The 21,761-nt window shown below is 41.8% G+C and overlaps 1 protein-coding gene across 2 annotated transcripts in view; it reads right to left on the bottom strand.

Annotated features, from left to right (window-relative positions):
* THSD4 (thrombospondin type 1 domain containing 4) overlaps positions 1 to 21,761 on the bottom strand; it is a 686,742-nt gene that overhangs the window by 70,433 nt on the left and 594,548 nt on the right. The window lies entirely within an intron of this gene.

Genomic DNA, 21,761 nt, shown 5'->3' with positions numbered 1-21,761 from the left:
ACCACCATACATCCTTGCCCTCATGAAGCTTACATTTCAGTGCTTAGATACACTACGTTCATCTCATAATCCTCTGGGACAGGGTTTTGTGGATGAGAAGAATAATTTCAGGAAGGTTAAGTATTAAGGTTGGTGCAAAAGTAATCGCAGTTTTTGCCATTAAAAGTAATGTCAAAAACCACAATAACTATTGCACCAACCTGATACTTTGTCCAAAGTCACACAATAAGTAACTATTGGAGCTATGACTTGACCCCATATCTGCTTGTCTTGTTCTATGGCCCGCCCTCTACTCCACATTGGAACAAGGAAATAAGATGATAGGTGTAGGGGCAACTGGACAGTCAGCTTCTCACAGGTTCTGAAACATTGTCCAGTACAATTTTTTTTAGGTTTCACATCCATCTACAAATCCTTTTAACTAGTTAGGCCTGTTAAAAAGTCAGCGCTTTCCCTTTAGTGTACTATCTTTAGTCATTTCTAATCTATTATTTAAGATGGCTCAAATTACCCCTGTAGCTTGGCAGAAGTTGGAAATGAATTTATCTGGGGTAGAGGCAGGATGAGAGACTTAATATCTAAATTCTACTTTGATGTCCAAATTGGTGGCAAAGCTCACAGTAGTCATCTGATTCCTCCCTAATGATACTGTGGTTGTCATGGTGATGGGAGGGGATTGTGAAATATCACAATGAAGCCTTATATAAATCTATTTCCAGGCTAGATGGGAGACATTTGAGGATGACATCAATAAAACGTAAGATGCTGTAAGATTGTGTAGCCAGACTATGTCTCTTTTTCAGAACCCCAAGGGGCAACAGCTGCTGAAAGAATCAGCAACATAGGTGTGGGCAGAGGGCCATGTGGGCACAGTGACCTCCAGGGCCTCTGTCGCCCTGCAGAGGATACTAGGAGCTCATTAGGAAAACAGCAGGAAGGACCAAGGCAGTTCCTGAGGGCAGTTCCCAAAGGCCAGAGGGTAGCCACATGGCCCTGGAACAGGGGGAATTTAATGCTTGTCAAGGACACTGTGGCAGCTGTCCTGCCCAGTGGGAGGGACCAGAGCATATGGGGTTCTAAGATTACAATGACGGCATCTTAGATTAAGATGACTCCAGTCACTGTTTTCTACCATTACCCAAAAGCCTTTTAAACTAAACTTCCCAGGTTACCTTGGTTTGAAAAGCCTGGGCTGCCTCGTTATTGATCATAATATTAACAATTACCATAGCATTATGTTGATTCAACAGTTAATTCAACTTTTACAGATGTAAACTTGATGTTTTAAAATTTATTAGTTTCACGTCCTTGAAAAATTCCCCTTCCCCAGCCTTTCGTCCCTGATAACCACTGATCTGTTTTCCACACCTATGGGTTTGCCTTTTCCAGAATGTCATAACAAATGGAAGTATAGAGTATGTGGTCTTTTGAGTCTGGCTTCCTCCACTTAGCATAATGCATTTGAGAATAATGTTGCGTGCATCAGTGGTTTATTCTTTTTATTGCTGGAGTAGTATTCCATTTCATGGATGTACCCTAGGTCAGCCATTCCCTAGTTGAGGAATAGTTGGGTTGTACTAGGTTAAAGGGTTGTGAATAGAGGCTTATCAATTTTATTGACATTTTCAAAGAACAAGTATTTTGTTTCTTAATTTCTCTATTGTTTTTCTGTCTTAAATTTCACTGATTTCTGCTCTTAGTTTTATTATTTCCTCCCTTCTGCAATTCTCCCTTCTGCAAAGCAAAATCCAAAGAAATATGATTTGGGATTAACTTGCTCTTCTTTTCCTAGTTTCTCAGGGTTGAACATTACATTATTGATTTGAGCTCTTTCTTCTTTTCCAGTATAAGCATTTAATGCCATAAATTTCTGCTAAGCACTGCTTTAGCTGCATCCCACACATTTTGACATGTCGTATTTTCACTTTCATTCAGCTGAAAATATTTTCTAAGTTGATGTGAGAATTCCTCTTTAATTCAGTGATTGTTTAGAAGTGTGTTGTTTCATTCTCATGTTTCTTTTTAAATATTTGGGGAATTTCTAGATCTCTTTCTGCTACTGATTTCCAGTGAAATTCCATTATGATGGGAAAAGCAATGTTCATATTATAACTATATTAAAAATTTTCAAGTCTGTTTTATGGCCCAGAATATAGTTTATTTTAGTGACTGTTCCATGTACACTTGAAACAAATATGTGTTCTGCTGCTGTTGGTTGGAGTGTTGTATAAATGTCAGTTAGGTCAAGTTCTCTACTTGTTCTATCAATTATTTTAAGAAGAAGACTAAAGTCTCCAAGCATTATTGGGGATTTGTCTATTTTCCCTTTCACTTATGGCTGTTATGTTTTCTTGGTTAATTTCCCCTTTATTATCATGTAATTTCCCTCTTCATTTTTGGTAATTTTTCCTTGTTTTGAAGTCTACTTTGTGTAATATTAATATAGCCACTCCAGCTTTTAATTGATTAGTATTTCCCCAATATAGCTTTAAAAAATTTTGTTTCCTTTAAATCTATTTATATGTATCATTACATTTAGAGTGGATTTCTTATAGACAGTATATCATCGGGTCTTTCTTTTTCAATCTAATCTGACCATCTACATTTACAATGAGTAGTGATTAGATTTCGCTCTATTTTATTACTCTTCTTTTTGTCACCTTTTTTATTCCTCTGTTATTTTTCCTTTCTTTTTTGTACTTGCATAATTTTTAGTAGTCTATATAATTTATCTATTTGCATGTTGGTCATATATCTTTGTACTATTTTTTAGTTGTTGTCTAGGTGTTGAAATATGCAAACTTAATTTGTCATAGTCTACTTTGAGTTAATATTTACCATTTCGAACAAAATGTAGAAATTTTAAAACCAACAATGGGGAAAGCTCTGCATGTGCGGAGGCTAGGAATATAGGGGACTTTTCTGTACCTTCAATTTTTCTGTGAACCTAAAACTGATGTAAAAAATAAAGCCTACTTTCAAAAAAAATCTGAAACCGAACAAACACAAAATAAAGGTCCTTTTACTCTCCCCTATTTATGTTATATTTGCCACGTGTATTTCATCTACATATATTGAAATTCTCCTAATGTTACATATTTTTTTTGCTTTCAGTAATCACGCCTATTTTATAGAACTTAAGAGGATATGACTTTAGCTTTTTCTTTTAACCTCACAATAATCTTGGTAAATAGGTAAGCAGATATAATGAAGTCCATTTTAGAGGCAAGGAAACTAAGTTTAGATACTTGTCTGCTCTGACGCAGCTGGCAAAGAGTTGAACAGGACTCAAACCTATATCCTACTTCTTTCCCCTGTACCAGGCTGCATTTTGTTCCTCATTTGTAAGTTACAGCTTTGATACAGAACTAGAGTCTGTGTGGCACAGAATGTATCATGAAATTGTAAACATATATTGGCAATGAGAACTAGGTTTCAGACCTGCTCTGCTCACTGCAGGTCATAAGGAAAGAGCTGAATCCAGGCTTAACACTCAACTTGTGAATGCAGAGCTTGGGAAATTTCACAAATAATAATAAAGTATTTTTCCCCTTGAAGATACCATATGAGCCAGATGAGGTGGGTCTTACATCCTCTATGTGGCACCAAGATAATAAGCCAAAATTGACCTGGGTCTAGTTTCTGAGGCACTGGGTCAACCACATTCTGGCTGATGCTGTTCATGTTCCCAACCAATAAACAGATTAGGTCCATGGTCATTTATCTTGGCTCTCCTCCATTTGGGATTTGCTACTTCTATTCATCAAAATAATCAAGATTCCAACTACAGATGGCTGAGTAAAATAATCATTTCTGTGGAAATGCTATTTCCCTTCCCTTAAATTGGTGGTTTTAAAAACTGTGTTCCTTAGAGTCCAAGAGATTTTCATTAAGTTTCCAGATTTCTACAAAGTGTCCTCAGAGGTCATCCTGGAACAGAGGGTGGAATGGAGTGGAGGGAGGCACCTCCCTGTTGCTTTGTTTTAAATATTTTATGTTATTTGAACAAACAGTTCCTTGGAATTAAATAAATTGGAAAACTTCCACTTTGGAGCATTGACTCAGCCCCCCAGGATGGGAAAGAGCTTGAAGTTTATCTTAGTCTACCTCTGTGTGGAAGGCTTGAATTCATCATCTCCAAGTGACATCCAGCCTGGATCTGAGCAGCTTCAGAGGCAGGGGATTCCCCACATCCCTAGCAGCTCATCCCGTCTTGACTAGTCCTGATGCTTTTATTCCTCCGTGCATCACTGCTTCTCAAACTTGGTGGCCCATGGAAGCACCTTAAAAGTTTTTTTTTTTTTTTTTTTTTTTTTTAAACTGATGCCTGGGCCTCACTCCCAGAAACTCTGATTTAATGGGTTCGGGTACAGCCTGAGCAATGGGAGATTTGAAAGTTTCCTGGTGATTCTGATTTGTAGCAAAGTTTGGGAACTGTTGCCTTAGATAAGCTAAGATCTACACCCTACACGTGTCCACTCAGTGCTCTTACTCTTCCCTGGAAAGCAGGGATAACAAGTCAAACTATCTCCCACATAAGAACCTTAAGAAAATCTGAAGACAGCTTCACTTTCTTCCCAGCGTTTCCAATTAAAGTCCCGGTGCTGCCTAGACACCTCCTCCTGCCACATGTTATCTGGCTGATCTATGCTGTCTATAGACCAGTGAGGAGCCCCCCAGAAGGTAATAACTAGGATGGGTCTGATCATGGCACGGAAGAGCAGAACCGTGATGCCCCTTCTTCTCCACAGTCCCCTTCGATTGCTGCAGCTCAGCTTTCCATGGAATCCCACCTACCTGATAAAAACGCTTTGATTTTTTTTCACACAGGTGCTGCTGCTAAACTTTCTTTTGCCCCATCTTGCATTTGGTCACTGATTCCTGGCTAAGGCCTAACGACAACCAGAAAACCAAATCAGCAGAACCTGCAGGCAATTTACCCTTCCATCCTGTAGCATTTTACATTTCGCAGAGTAAATTCACACACCTTATTTTAATTATCCTCCCCCTAGCTGTCCTTATTCCAATCCCGTTTTCCAGGTGAGAAAGCTAGTTTTAGAGCAAAGAATAGGCGTGCCCCCAAACCACATGGTGAGTAAGTAGCAGAGTAGAGGATGTAATCCATTTTGTGATCCGTACACCACGCGACCCTACCTCCCACACAACTGCACAGTCCATGGTAGGCCAGGGACGGGACCTCACAGCAGGGAAACCTCGGCTTAGTGCTGCCGCTTCGTGTGGCAGTGTTCCAGGGCCACCCACGCTCTGTGCACAGTTGTGTGCAACACCATAACCGCAAGACAGGGGTCTTTGCCACAGTGCTGAGAAAACAGGCCAGGTTTCAGGGCAATGCTATTTGCCCCTCACTTTAAGTCCTGACAGAAATTAGGTGGTGACTTAAAAACTTCCTTGGAGAAAGACTGCCACATACATGGCTCAGCCAAAAACAACAAAACAAAACAAAACACCAAAAAACACTCCAGGTCAGAATGGCAATCCGTTTGGCAAAAATTCCTAACCCAGCTCAAGATGAATTCCTTGCTGCATATACATGTGGTGCCTTATTCTCCTTTTGGTTCCTGACGTGGCTTTGCCCTAGGACCGAAAAATATCTAACAGCCAACACTTAAACGATATACCCTTTCAGTTAGTTTCTATATAGTTTGGTTTTCTGGCTGCACGTTTGGTATATTCTCAGGGCTCTCTCATTCAAACTCCCATTACTGACCCTACTACAGGTCTTCATTTCACTTATTTCTTGGATTGGACTAAAGACAAGGCCGATAGCCCTTGGCCCGGCACTGGGCGTGGAAGGTCCCAGGTGCAGGCAATAAGGAGGGGTGTTGTCTACAGAGGATTGAAAACCAGTCATAAAACTGTCTAGAAGTCGTGCTTTGTATTATCATCGTGTAAAATACTCCCCTGCTGGGTCAGAGCACTACCACTCTCCCTCCTCCCCAGCCTTGGCAGGTCACCGAAGACGTTCAGTCACAGACTTCAGTCCCAATCTGCTAAGGCCTGGGATCTGTTTCTGTCCTGTGTCCCGTGAGTTTGACAGGACAGAAGTCACATCTAACCAGGCTCAGCAGGACTTCCACAAAACTTCCCAGACAGTACAGATGGAAGGGAACTCAGTTAACTCTGTTAAAAACAATATAGTCCTAAAAAATGATGCAGCTTCTATGGCAGAACCAAAAACCAGAGCAAACTGGATTTTAAGAGGCTCCAAGAATATACTCTTGCACAACACAGTGGTTATTCCCAAGCCCTGGAAAGTATCAGGCTGGAAAAAGAGGGCATGAAATTGTTTTTATTTGAAAGGCATTTGTTTGGGAAGAGGATGCCTTCTCCAAGCAAAATGTTAGCTTGCTTGGTTAGAAGTTAATTACAGTATTCATTACTTAAAGCAAGCCTGGAATTTTGGCTTGAATTCTTAGGAACCTATGATTCAGGAGGGAAATGACCTATTCAACCCCAGGCCAGTGAGCTAAAAGTTAATCTGATAATTGCCTTGTTCAAAAGGGCCCAAGAGATAAGAAATAAATCCCCGAAGGGGTAAAAAACAAAATTGTGGTTTTAAATCCAGGAACATTATCGTAGAGATATCAGAATGTTTGTTACCGAGATTGGAGCTAAATGAGGAAATGACTTAAAAGAATAAAGTGGTTAGTTGCCTTGGTTCCCAAATTAATAATGTCCTTGTTCTTTTGATATCTCCGATATTCACATGTTGGTTTAATTAAAATATTTGGACCCTAAAGTGCAGTGCAAGCAGGGAAATCATGCATTTGGTATGTGGCTTTAATGGACTATAGCTTATTCTAATCTGTCTTCAAAAGCAAACTTTATCCTTGTTGGTCATCTTCAGTCAGCCCTGTCTTCTGGGCTGGGTACTACTGACTAACTCGTGTGGGCCACTGGACATCACAGCTGTTTTTCAGTTGTCCCATCCTTGATGCCTATTTGACCCTTAACTTTGGGTTTCTCCCCAGGGTTGGAGTCTCAGCTTGTGGTTTTCGTGCTGCGTGAGACTGACCTGATTGCTGGGACTTCTAGGCTCCCCGTTTCACCCTTCAGAACTGCCCTCCCATCTCAGCTCAGAGACCCTAACTCCAACTGTCAATAGGCCATGCCCTTGACCTTAACCCCTCCTGCCTCCTTTTGGATTATCCTCCATCAAGCATCCCTTCTCCCTCCCATCTCTTATCTCCCACTCTGCCAACTCCTCTCTATCCTCCAGGAAACATATTCCAATTATCCTAGCCTTAAAAAAGGAAAAGACAAACCACATCTTGCCTCAGTTCTGGCACCCCTTAATCCTCCTCCTCCTCTTCACCATCAAACTTGCTAGATAACATTCACTCTGGCTGCCTCGCACCTGCAAAGGTCATGCGAGATGTTGTAGCTGCTAGATCCAGCTGTCTCTTTTCTTAGATCTCACGTTGATGGCATGTTAACCCTTTTTGCTAGAACGTAGACTGCTTCTCCCCAAATCTCTCATCTTCGACTCCAGGGCATTGCATCCTCCAACCTCTGTCTACCTCGGAGCCAGTTCCTGGTTCTCCTCTCCAAAGGGAGCCGGTGGTACAGTCTTTAGAAGGTGGCTATGCTCACCACTGTCCACCAACAGTTACCTTCTCTGGTCAATTTCTGTTTTTCTCTCCATTCTATCCCTTGGACAATCCCAACCATCCACAATTTATATCTTTTGTCCTGAGTTCCAGCACCAGGTTTCCCCAGCCTGTTAGAGATTTTCCCTGTATGTTTTATAAACACCTCCAGTTCAACATGTCCCAAACCAAACACACCATTTTCTCTCCCATCCCTGCCTCATCTTGTACACTAGCTCACGTGTCCTCCCAGTCATCAGGCTGGAGATCTCTGGGTTCCCCTGGCTCTTCTTTTACCCCAGCAGTGAATTAACTACAAAACCCCATTTTCCAAGCAAGCTGCATCCTCATTCCACCATATGCAGTCAAAACTTCCACACCCCAGGTCGATGCCCACACTGTCTTGTCTGGAAGGCCAGCCCCAGATGAGGAGAGTGCTGAATAGAGAAAAACTCCGTTTCAAAACCTGCCACTTACCAGCTTGGACCTCAGTATCCTCACATGCAAAATAAGGGGCTAGACAATCTGTGAGGCTTTGTGATTCTCTGGATGCAATTCCTCACCATGTCTGCATGTCCCAAAGCCTGTGTATCCTTCAAGATCCTTCTCCTCTCAAAGCATTCTCTGCCTCTCTCCCTGCCATCCCAACTAGAGGTAATGTCTCCCCACTCTGGATGACTGTCACAGTTTCTATATTTCTTACAGGGGGTTTAATCACTGATTACTAATCTCCCTCATTAGATGAACTGCCACTAACTCTTGGAGGGAAGGGTTCATGTCTTGCACTTTTTCTTCTTCTTTAGATTCTCCTTGTATGTAGTAGATGACCATGATGTAGTCATTGAATGAATGAATGACTGCAAAATCTTCCCCACTGATGAAGAAGCTGCCGGAGCTTCTCATTTCCTCCTGGCTGCTGTCCTGACACAGGGCTGGAATAGCTTGCCTATTCTGAGAACTGGAATAAGGGGTGGGCCAGCCTGGCAGCTGCTGAGAGTGTTGGTCTATAAGAGGCTCTAAAACACCTCCAGGACAGCAACGTCTCACCAGATATGCAAGAAGATGATGGAACTCCTGTACATGGCAAGAAGAATGTCCTGGATAAGCTGCTTGGGGTTAGACGAGACACTTCCCTCCCCAACAAGGCAACACTTCATTAACAGTAGAAGTCAGTCCAATTCCATCTGAGGAATGTGGGTCTGGTTATCTGTGGGGTTTTAGTTTTGTTAGTTGCAGTGTGCAAATTGGGTGCTGCCCGCCTTGTTCTTCCTCTCCACACACAGGGCTCAGCCTGTCCTCAAAATGAAAGTTCAGGCTGGGCGCGGTGGCTCATGCCTGTAATCCCAGCACTTTGGGAGGCCCAGGTGGGTGGATCATGAGGTCAGGAGATTGAGACCTTCCTGGCTAACACGGTAAAACCCTGTCTTGACTAAAAAATACAAAAAATTAGCCAGGCGTGGTGGCAGGTGCCTGTAGTCCCAGCAACTCGGGAGGCTGAGGCAGGAGAATGGTGTGAACCTGGGAGGTGGAGCTTGCAGTGAGCCGAGATCGAACCACTACACTCCAGCCTGGGTGACAGAGCGAGACTTTGTCTCGAAAAAAAAAAAAAAAAAGTTGAGGAAGTATTTGAAGACTCAGTTTGAGGGACAACTGCTGTGGGCTGGCTCCGGGTGTCCATCCCTCTGGCCCTGCTCCTTTCCCTGCAAGACCCTTCCATTCTGCCAGTTCCTTGACTGCCCTTCAGTGGCTTAGGATTATCTTCATTCTTTGGCTTCTGCATTTTCCCTTCCAAATTCTACCCATTCTTCAGGGCTGGGCCCACATTCCACCTCCTCTACACTTCCTCCACCCTTGATCACTTCATATAGCCCTGGTTTCTCTCTGATTTGAAGGCCCAAAGTGGACTTTTTATCCTTCCCTAGGCCAAACAGTTTACATCAGAGTCGGTGAAGATGGTATCACTATGTACTTCTCGTTCAGAGTGGCTAAGGCTTGCCATGTCTTCACGTCACAGTCTGGATTCAAACTTGGGTTTAGGCTACAACACACTTGATGTTTTCACTGCCATCATGCTTCTCCCTGGTCTGTCATACAAATCATTGTAGCTAGGGGTTGTAGCCAACTGGCCCATGTATGTCCAGGACCAAGTGCCTGGTTCATGGTGGTTGCTGGACACATGCATAATAACTGAATAAATACTTAGCTCTGAATTATATAATACAGGGTTGTATTAGTCTGTTCTCACGCTGCTAATAAAGACATGCCTGAGACTGGGTAATTCATAAGGGAAAAGAGGTTTAATTGACTCACAGTTCCACATGGCTGGGGAGACGTCACCATCATGGTGGAAGGTGAAGGAGGAGCAAAGTCATGTCTTACAGGGTGGCAGGCAAGCGAGCATGTGCAGGGCAACTCCTCTTTATAAAACCATCCGATCTCATGAAACTTATTCACTGTCACAACAGCAAGGGAAGACCCATCCCCATGATTCCATTACCTCCCACCCAGGCCCTCCCACAACACGTGGGAATCATGGGAGCTGCGATCTGAGATTTGGGTGGAGACACAGCCAAACCATATCAAAGATGAATATAATGTGCTATCTTGTCACTTAGCAATTTTCATGTTAGGGTGCTAACTCTAAGAAAACTGGTTTCTTGGGGAGAAATCACTTTAAGTTCTGTTAAAAACTTTGTAGAGTTTTTCATTAAATATTGGCTAAAATTTGCCAAGATCCTTGCCCCCTCACCAGAGACAGGGGCCGAAAACAGCGCTGACAAGGAAGAAATTAAGGAGGCTCCCCAGGAATTAGACCCATCTCCATCTACCCCAGGCTGTGGTAGAACCTTAGGCCGGCAGCTGAGCCACGCAGCTGGACTCAGTGCCTACATATCAGAGTACCAAGCCCCTGAGGCCCTGTTCCCAGTGCTATGTAAGACCCTGTCCCCTCTCTTTGCTGTATCTCAGGTTATAACACTCACAGGTTCCTCCCTTGCTGACTCAGGCCACTAACCAGGAATGACTGAGTGAAACATTAAGATGCCAATGGATAGCTGAGCAAATGACATAAGCTAATGGAAGTATGTTCAATCTCCCTTGTAATCTAACACAAATTAAAATAATAAAACTGTATCATTTTCACCTGCCATATAACAACAACAGAAAAATTAAATGATAATAGAGATTTCTGGGTCTACATGATGAGACAATCACATAAGAACAGAAGCCTGGCTGGGCATGGTGGCTCACGCCTGTAACCCTAGCACTCTGAGAAGCCCAGGCAGCCAGATCACCTGAGGTCAGGGGTTTGAGAACAGCCTGGCCAACACGGCAAATCCCTGTCTCTACTAAAAATACAAAAATTAGCTGGGCATGGTGCATGGCTATAATCCCAGCTACTCAGGAGGCAGGAGAATCCTTTGAACCCAGGAGGCAGAGGTTGCAGTGATCTGAGATCGCACTACAGCCTGGGCAACAGAGTGAGCCTCCATTTCTTTTTTTTTTTTATTATTATACTTTAAGTTCTAGGGTACATGTGCACAACGTGCAGGTTTGTTACATATGTATACATGTGCCATGTTGGTGTGCTGCACCCATTAACTTGTCATTTACATTAGGTATATCTCCTAATGCTATCCCTCCCCCCACCCCCTCCCTACAATAGGACCCAGTGTGTGATGTTCCCCTTCCTGTGTCCAAGTGATCTCATTGTTCAATTCCCACCTATGAGTGAGAACATGCGGTATTTGGTTTTCTGTTCTTGCGATAGTTTGCTGAGAATGATGGTTTCCAGCTGCATCCATGTCCCTACAAAGGACACGAACTCATCCTTTTTTATGGCTGCATAGTATTCCATGGTATATATGTGCCACATTTTCTTAATCCTGTCTGTCACTGATGGACATTTGGGTTGATTCCAAGTCTTTGCTATTGTGAATAGTGCCGCAATAAACATACGTGTGCATGTGTCTTTATAGCAGCATGACTTATAATCCTTTGGGTATATCCCCAGTAATGGGATGGCTGGGTCAAATGGTATTTCTAGTTCTAGATCCTTGAGGAATCGCCACACTGTTTTCCACAATGGTTGAACTAGTTTACAGTCCCACCAACAGTGTAAAAGTGTTCCTATTTTTCCATATCCTCTCCAGCACCTGTTGTTTCCTGATTTTTTAATGATCGCCATTCTAACTGGTGTGAGATGGTATCTCATTGTGGTTTTGATTTGCATTTCTCTGATGGCGAGTGATCATAAGCATTTTTTCATGTGTCTGTTGGCTGTATGAATGTCTTCTTTTGAGAAGTGTCTGTTCATATCCTTTGCCCACTTTTTGATGGGTTTTTTTTTTTTTCTTGTAAATTTGATTGAGTTCTTTATAGGTTCTGGATATTAGCCCTTTGTCAGATGAGTAGATTGCAAAAATTTTCTCCCATTCTGTAGGTTGCCTGTTCACTCTGATGGTAGTTTCTTTTGCTGTGCAGAAGCTCTTTAGTTTAATTAGATGCCATTTGTCAATTTTGGCTTTTGTTGCCGTTGCTTTTGGTGTTTTAGACATTAAGTCCCTGCCCATGCCTATATCCTGAATGGTATTACTTAGGTTTTCTTCTAGGGTTTTTACGGTTTTAGGTCTAACATTTAAGTCTCTAATCCATCTTGAACTAATTTTCGTGTAAGGAGTAAGGAAAGGATCCAGTTTCAGCTTTCTACTTATGGCTAGCCAATTTTCCCAGCACCAATTAATAAATAGGGAATCCTTTCCCCATTTCTTGTTTTTGTCAGGTTTGTCAAAGATCAGGTGGCTACAGATGTGTGGTATTATTTCAGAGGGCTCTGTTCTGTTTCATTGGTCTATAACTCTGTTTTGGTACCAGTACCATGCTGTTTTGGTTACTGTAGCCTTGTAGTATAGTTTGAAGTCAGGTAGCATGATGCCTGCAGCTTTGTTCTTTTGGCTTAGCCTTGTCTTGGCAATGCGAAGGTTGCAGTGAGCTGAGATTGCACCACTGCACTACAGCCTGGGCAATAGAGTGAGCCTCCATTTCAAAAAAAAAAAAAAAAAAAAAAAAAAAAAAAAAAAGAGCAGGGGCCAGAAACCTTTCAAAACTAGGTGTCAGATTTGCTCATTTACTCAAACTGTTTTTTAAGCACCCATTAATGTGCCATGTGCTGGATGCATACAATAGTGGACAGAGAGGCATGGACTCTGCCTCCTTTGAGGGAAACCAGGTTGCTGAAAGAGAGAATGGTGGGAAGGGAGTGCAGTGGTCAGGGAAGACGTCTCCTAGGAGGTGCCTGAGTGTGGGGAAGGAGCCAGCCTTGTGAAGAGCTGGGAAGTGCATTGCAGAAAGAAAGAACAGTCTGTGCGAAGGCCCTGTGGTCAGAATAACTTGATTTGAAGAAATGACAGAAAGCCCAGTTGATGACTTTTGTCCTCATGAAGAGACATAATCATGTTGGTTCTTCTGGAGGTAGATGGGTTACAGGGTGGCAATAGCATTCTCAAGTAACATTGTGCATAGGAGGGGCAGAAGTTGGCTCACATGAGAATCAAGAAATTTAACGAGGCTGAGCCCCCAAATTCAGGGTCTTAAATCTAATACAAATTATTAACCATCCTTCCCTGGGCCTCCCCTTCCTTATATATAAAATGTTAGGATTGAATGAAAGATCTCCAAGGACTCTTTAAGTGAAAAATTCTTTTAAAAGATTCAATTTAATTAAAATAATGAGTTCAGAATGATGAAATGAATCAATTAACTAAGAGTTTAAATATGACTATGAGCTCCAGAGGCTTGATGGCAACTTCCTCCTGCCTTTCCCTGGTCCTGTTACAACATTCCAGGCTGCAGGGTCCCTGGACGAGGCCTGCCCTCAAGGAAGAATTCTGAGGAGCAGGAGCAGCAAGCAGATGGGAGCACCTGACCCTTAAGGAGGAAGTCATGGATGGATCTGCAGACAGTCAGATTTCTGAAGACTGTCAGTTCAGAATACCTCAGATGGAGAGGAGGCCTGGCAAGGGGCATCTGGTCCGAAGACGCTTTTCAGATTTGATTTATAGGCTGTGCAGCAGTGTTACCTCTGGCAGTTTTATTTTCCATATGTTTTTCATCAGCACAATTTTAATTTTTTTTTAATCACAGAAGCAATTCGCGATCATTAAAAAAAATTTAAGCCTCCTAAAAGAAGTGGAAGGTCTCACTTCTTCTTCTGCTTAGCCCCAATCTCACTTCACTCCACAAGGATAACCACTTTTAACAATCAGTGAGAATTCTTCCAGATCTTTCTGTGCATGTGCAGACAGGCATAAACAAAATTATATAAGTTCATATGTATTTTTTAATACAAAATGGGACCCTACTATAATTTTTTTAGCCCACTATCATTTTAAGGATCTTCATTTCATGTTGTTAAATATAGAGCTAGTCCATTATTTTTAATGGTTAAAGAGTGTTTCATAGGATGGAAATAATATCACATTTAATCATTTTTCTATTGTTGGATAGTTAGGTTGCATTTAATCTTTTCAGCTTATAAAACTGGTTGCAATGGACATTCTTGTAAAGGTCTTTGTGCTCTTAATGATTATTTTGCTAAATCAAGGCTTTGCATACTGTGGCACATTATACTCTCAACACTTGGTGAGAGTTGTGAACTTTTCCCCCAGTCCCCTACCCCATATTGTATTTTGCCATCATTTTACATTTCTGTAATCTGCCAGGTAAAATTGTACCCCATTGTAACAATCTAAATAGTCCTGATTACTAGTGGGTATAAGTATCTTTTAATATATTTAAAAATCACTGGTACTTTTTCCCCTGGGAATTACTTGCATACATCCTTTGCCTCTTTTACATTGGGTTGTTTTATCTTTTCTTAGTGAACTTCAGGAGCTTTAAAAGTATTAAGGATATTAGCTATTAGCCCTTTGTTGAGAAATATTATTTCTCATTCTGTCATTTTTTTTTTTTTGAGATGGAGTCTCGCTCTGTCGCCCAGGCTGGAGCACAGTGGCGCAAACTCAGCTCACTGCAAGCTCCACCTCCTGGGTTCATGCCATTCTCCTGCCTCAGTCTCCCAACTAGCTGGGACCACAGACGCCCGCCACCACACCCAGCTAATTTATTTGTACTTTTAGTAGAGACGGGGTTTCACCGTGTTAGCCAGGATGGTTTCGAACTCCTGACATCATGATCCGCCCGCCTCGACCTCCCAAAGTGGTGGGATTACAGGCATGAGCCACCGCGCCTGGCCCCTGTCATTTGTCTTTAATAGTGCCTTTTGACATACAAAAGCCTCCAATTCTTATTAAATCAAATTTGTAAACCTTTTTAATGCTTATAGAGGCCAAAAGAGTTCAGTTCTTGTCAGAAAGTCTCTTCTCACCACATAACTTAAAAATATTTTCCTGGGATATTTTTATAGATTTTATTTTTCTATATTTTCTTTTGGTATATTTATAGTTTTTATCTTGGTATATATTGTGACACAGAGATCTAACTTTTTTTTAATAATCATGACTAATTATCCTAATGCTGATTATTGAGTTGTTTCCTCAATTATTTAAATGTGCTTTTATCATATACTACAAACCGGGTCTATTTCTAGATTATTTCATTTCATTACAATCTCTTTGGTATCCCTGCGCCTTCCCCACAGTGTTTTAATTGCTGTGGGTTTATAAAATTTTCCTATCTTGTAGGACACATTTTCACTTCATCTTTATTCAAAACCTTTTGGCTACTCTTGAACATTTGCTCTTCCAGATGAACTTTAAAATCAGGTGATTTTCATGAAAACTCCATTGGAATATTGAGGAGCTTTAAAAATTGAATTTATGGATTAATTTGGGGGAAACTGATGGCTTTTTAGTAAGGAGTTGTCTTAGACTGAAATATTTTGTTTTGTTGTTTAAATTTTATCTCCTTTAGTAAACTTTTTTTTTTCCCTATGGTTCTTGTACATTTATTGTTTCATTTATTTCAAATATTTTAATATTTTTGTTGCTATAGTGAATGGCATCTTGTTAAAACTACATGATCTATATGGTTATTGCTTATATATAGGAAAGCTATTGAGTTTTAAATGTTTACTTGATCTGGACACTGTCATGAATATATGATTAGGTCTAACAGTTTTTCATAAATTGTCAATAATTTTGTTGTGAAGAAATCATGTCATACATAAAGTGGGTTTTATCCTTTTTCTACAACCTTTATACCTCATTTATTTTTCTTGTCTCATTTCATTGGCTGGAACCTTCATAGTGATATTGAGTATCCTTATTTTTTCCTTGAAATAGGATTGGCTCTCTTGTTTCACTTTTAGGTATGATGAATACTATTGAACTCCAGTAGACTTTCCTTATCAAATCAAGGAATTTTACTTCTATTCTTAGCTTTTTATTAATTTATACAGATTGGGTGGTAAATATCAAGTACTTTTTCAGTATCAATTAAGATGATATTTTTCTCTTAAAATCTTGGTGCAGTACTATTCACAATAGCAAAGACTTGGAATCAACCCAAATGTCCATCAGTGACAGACTGGATTAAGAAAATGTGGCACATATACACCATGGAATACTATGCAGCCATAAAAAAGGATGAGTTTGTGTCGTTTGTAGGGACATGGATGCAGCTGGAAACCATCATTCTCAGCAAACTATCGCAAGAACAGAAAACCAAACACTGCATGTTCTCACTCATAGGTGGGAACTGAACAATGAGATCACTTGGACTCGGGAAGGTGAACAACACACACCGGGGCCTATCACAGGGAGGGGGAAGGAGGAGGGGGGAGGGAGGAGGGGGGAGGGATTGCATTGGGAGTTATACCTGATGTAAATGACGAGTTGATGGGTGCTGATGAGTTGATGGGTGCAGCACACCAACATGGCACAAGTATACATATGTAACAAACCTGCACATTATGCACATGTACCCTAGAACTTAAAGTATTTAAAAAAAAAATCTTGGTGCAGTAATAGATATTCTAAAATTAACCAATCTTTTTATTCCTGGAATTATTTGGATTTTTAAAATTGACTACAATTTTCCCCCCACAAAGTTTTTCTGATGAGATTGGCCATGAAACAATATATTGTTTCGTCATATTAATATAGAAAACTCATTCCATCAAGAACAGAATTCTAGACCTGCCATCTCTCAACCAATTCCTGTTGCTTGGCACTTTCAGGCATGGAAGCTCTTGATGAAAGTATGGCACAGAAAGCTGTAAGACCTCAGCATGGACTCAGGTTTGGATGTGACTTTGGCAAACTCTGGGCTGTCCCTGTCAAGTAAAATGTGAAATGTCTAATGCAGAGAAACAAATGGAATAACTGGCTTTAAAAAAACCACTTTACTGAGGTATAATTGACATTTAAAAAGCTGTACCTATTTAATGTATATGATAAGCTTTAGAGACTGTGACGTCACCACAATCTATGCCATAAACACATTAATCACTTCCAAAAGTTTCCTCCCATCCTCTTTATTATTGCTATTTTGTGACAAGAATACTTAAAATAAGATCTACCCTTTTAACAAATTTTTAAGTATGCAATACAGTCTTGTTAACCGTAAGCCCTATGCTGTATTGTAGAGCTCTAGGACTTACTAATCTTTTATAACTGAAACTTTGTACCCTTTGGATAACACCTCCCATTTCCCCCTTCCTGCCAGGCTCTAGCAACCATCACTCTACTCTTCGCTTTTATGAGTTTGGTTATTTTAGATTCCTCATATAAGTGGTATCATGTAATATTCATCTTTCTGTGCCTGGCTTATTTCACTTGGCATAATGTCCTTCAGGTTCACCCATATTGTCACAAATGTCAGAATTTCTCTCCCTTTTTAAGGCTTAATAATATTTCATTGGGGGTGTGTGTGTGTGTGTGTGTGTATTTCACAAGTTCTTTATCCATTCATCTATCGATACACATTTAGGTTGCTTCTGTGTTTTGGCTATTGTAAATAATGCTGCAAGAAACATGGGAGTTCGCTGATCTCAACTGAAATCAGGATCTCCTGATCCTGATATATATACCCAGCAACCCAGGGATTGCTGGATCATATGGTAGTTTTATTTTTCATTTTTTTGAGGAACCTCCATACTGTTTTTCATAGTGGCTGCACCCATTTATATTCCCACTACCAGTGTGTAAGGGGGCACATTTCTCCGCATCCTTGTCAACACTTATCTTTTGTTTGATAATGGCCACTCTAACAGAGTTTATTCTCCTCCCTCAGATTCTACCTTAGCACCCAGCTGACTGCATTCCAGATGGTTGTTTAACCTTCTGTCTCTCCTCTAGACTGAGTTATCCAAGGGCAGGGAGTGGTACTTATTTATCTGTATGGCTCCAACATCTACTGCAATAGGCATCAGGAAGTGACAAGCACCAAATGATTTTCAAGGAGTGTGCCACATAGCCCCCAGGTCCTGGGGCAGTCCTGAGGGACTCTGCAGTGTGAGAAGGGGCTGAACTGAGGAGGTAGAGGCCCTTGGCCCCCTCTTCAGTGAGAGAACAGCCTTCTGTGTTTCATTCATGTGCTAAAGTGGGAGTTCTGTGCCATATTTCATCTATAAAATATCTACCCCCATAAAAACAATAAAAAGGATTATTTCTACCATATTCCCTTTCCACGCATACATAGAGAAGAAAAAACTTCAAAGATGAGACATCATATCTTGTGCTGCAAAATGAAGTTATATTTTGTAACTGGAAAGATATGATGTTCTACAAATCACCAATAACATCTCCCCTGCAAAATACTTAACTCAAATGCAGATTTTGCAAACACCATAATTTTCAAAATCCTAAATGTTAATCAGTGTTACCAAAGTTGCCCTCTCTTCTTTCATTTACCTAGTACACTTTGGACTGATCTGAATTCTGCAGCATTCCTTTTCTATGGTGTCCATAATCACCACGTGTTCCCTCCTCTCCTGTCATCTGGATCCCAGTGCATACTCTTTCTTTACAGTGGAGCCCCTTGGATGTGCCCTACTTCTTCCCCTGCCTGCTGGCCCTGGGATCCTCTGGAAGAGGCTTCTGGGAGACAGGTGTGTCTCTATGTCAATGTGCCTATGCACCCACTTCCCCTGAGCAGGAGTTGTCCTGAAATGGAGACCAAGTTTGACCACGGAAGCTGCTGTGTCCCAGCAAGTCCCACCCCCAACCGGCTCCTTTACGCCCTAATTTCATGCACCTCTCACAGATCTTCTTCATGCTGCTGTCCTCCATCCCCTTTTCTATTCCATCATCTCACCCTCCTGCACAGCTCCTCCACCTCATTTTCTGATTCGTTTCTTTCTAAGTTCTCTGATTTAATATTCCTTCCGGTATTCTCTCTGGCACATTTTCCCTCATGCTTCTCCATTCTATACTATAACTTGTATCTGTGGGCTCTTACCAGTGGCCACTCAAATCATCCCCTTTTGCTCCTTCCCCAACTCTTATCACCCAGTTGCCAAAGGGCACTCCCTCCTTCCTTTCTCCCATTCTTCCCACCCTAGAAGCTGTGCATTCTGAAGGCTGCCTCTCCAAGTTGCATGGACTTGTGACTGCCCTGCACACTGCACTGTGATAGACCTGGACACTTTGTGTTGTATTTTCAGGCTTTGGGTGGACTTGTGGCTGGGAGTGGTTTTATATCACCTATAGGCCTCTGTACTAGTTCTCTCCTTCATTCTTCCATATAGATCATCTCCCTTTCTCTCTGCTTGCCTCAAAGCCCTGAGTGGAGTGGGCTGGAAGGAAGCATGAGTTTTCCTATACTTGGATTTGGTATTCTTTCTCTTTTTAATGTTATTTTTTTATTTTTATTTTTATTTTTATTTTTTTTTTTTTGAGACTGAGTCTGGCTCTGTCGCCCAGGCTGGAGTGCAGTGGCCGGATCTCAGCTCACTGCAAGCTCCGCCTCCCGGGTTTACGCCATTTCTCCTGCCTCAGCCTCCCGAGTAGCTGGGACTACAGGCGCCGCCACCTCGCCCGGCTAGTTTTTGTATTTTTTAGTAGAGACGGGGTTTCACCGTGTTAGCCAGGATGGTCTCGATCTCCTGACCTCGTGATCCACCCGTCTCGGCCTCCCAAAGTGCTGGGATTACAGGCTTGAGCCACCGCGCCCGGCCTTAATGTTATTTTTAACTCACTGCTCTCAAGGTATGCCCAGGGTGTGATTTTTGTGTCTTTTCCTTTCTCCCTTTTTTGATCTATATCATCTGGGAAGGAAATATTGGGATGTGGGCATCTGGCTGCCACCATTATCTTCAGCTACTTGGAAGCCCCCATTTTCTCCTTTTAACTGATAATAGCTATGCCATAGTTTCAATATGCATTTCATATTGAAATGTGATCCTGAATGTGTTGGGAGGTGGCGCCTAGTGGGAGGTGTTTGGGTCATTGCGGGTGGATCCCTCAGGAATGGCTTTGTGTCCTTTTAGCTATAGTGAGTGAATTCTCTTCTGATGAGATGGTATTAGTTTTCATGAGAAGGGATTAGTTCCCAAAAGAGTGGGTTGTTATAAAGTGAGGTTCCTCCTCCTGTTTGGTCCCTCTCTTCACATAGGTCTGCTTCTCCTCTGACCTTCTCCACCGTGTTGTGACATAGCACGAAAGCCCTCACCAGAGACCACAGCCATGCTCTTGAACTTCTCAGCCTGCAGAACTATGAGCTAAATAAACCTCTTTTCTTTATAAATTACCCAGTCTCAGGTATTTTTAAAACAGCAACACAAAATGGCCTAAGAAAAGGTACCATAAACAGGAATTTTCAACAAATTAGATACTTTATATAATACTAGTAAAACTAGCTAACATTTATTGAGGCCTCTCTGTGCCCCAGGCATGTCCTGCATGCTTTATCTGTATTAACTCATTTAGTTATCACAATCATTTTACCTCTGCTATTTACATTTTACAGATAAATTAAGTAACTTGCCCAACACACACTTATTCTCTTCTATAATCTTCACAAAGTCTCTGGGTAGGCATTATTAGCTTCATTGTATAGAACAGAAGCAGAAGCTCTGACAGGCTGGGTAACTTGCCCAAGGTCACAGAGCTAACAATGAGGAAGAGTCAAGATTTGAATCTAGTTCTGAAGGTATTCTTCTCCCTGGTGAAGGAAGAAGAAAGCAACGTCTGTCCTGTCTCCTGAGTGTGTAGAGGCTGTGGTTTCCTGGGTTGGCTGGGACTCAGGCCACTTTCTTACCTGCCTCTGTGGTGGTCACCATCATCTGTACCTTCACTAGGGGAGAATGGCTCTGCAATCAGCAAAACTCACCATTATGGGAAATGTTACAATCAAATACCCTGGGCTCTAACACACACATACATACACACACACACACACACGCACATGCACCCACACAAATAAATATGTTTCATATATATATACACGCACATTATTAAAAACAAAAAATCTAATGCCTGCTGCCCATATTACAGCATCTCAAGAAAATTACAGGTATCAGGAATGGAACCTGCACACACACATACATACCCACACACTCATACATCCACACACACACACCCACACACAATAAAAGGATAGGAGAGAGAATCTGTAGATTAGAGAGGCTTAAAGGACTTAATTAAAAATGGGCCAGGCTAAACCCTAATGCCTAGGGATGCACACTTGGGTAATAAAATTATAAAGAAATGCAAGGAAATGATTTCTCTAAAAGTCAGGAGAGGAAGGGAGGGAGCAAAGATTGGGACACAGCCTGTGGAGGGGCCTCTGGGACTAGCAGAGTTCTAGTTCTTTCCCTTATAATAGCTCATTAAGCTACACACATGTTCCGTGGAAGGTTTTGGAAAGAGGGCTGTGAGGAGACAGAATGAGATATGAATTCAAGATGCACAGAAGGCAAACTTCAAATTAAGAGAGAGCCAGGGCTGTCAGGTGCACTGCTGGTTCCTTGGCGCACCTCTCCATCTCCTGTGGGCTGCTGCACTTAGGGCCATCCTGGCAGCCAGGTGCACACGGCTCCAGGTGGATGCAGGGGAGCGTTCTGGGTGGTTTGCTGTGGTCCTGTGGGGTCTAGTGTGGTGGTCTTCGGTGCTATCAAGGGGCTATGGACTGCCTCAGAGTTGTACTTCAGGCTTCTCCTGACAAAGCTACACAGAGTTATAACAGCATGTC

This window comes from Macaca thibetana, chromosome 7 (assembly GCF_024542745.1).
Source record: "Macaca thibetana thibetana isolate TM-01 chromosome 7, ASM2454274v1, whole genome shotgun sequence".
Classification (NCBI taxonomy): domain Eukaryota; kingdom Metazoa; phylum Chordata; class Mammalia; order Primates; family Cercopithecidae; genus Macaca; species Macaca thibetana.
This window is presented reverse-complemented; position numbering and strand designations above follow the sequence as displayed.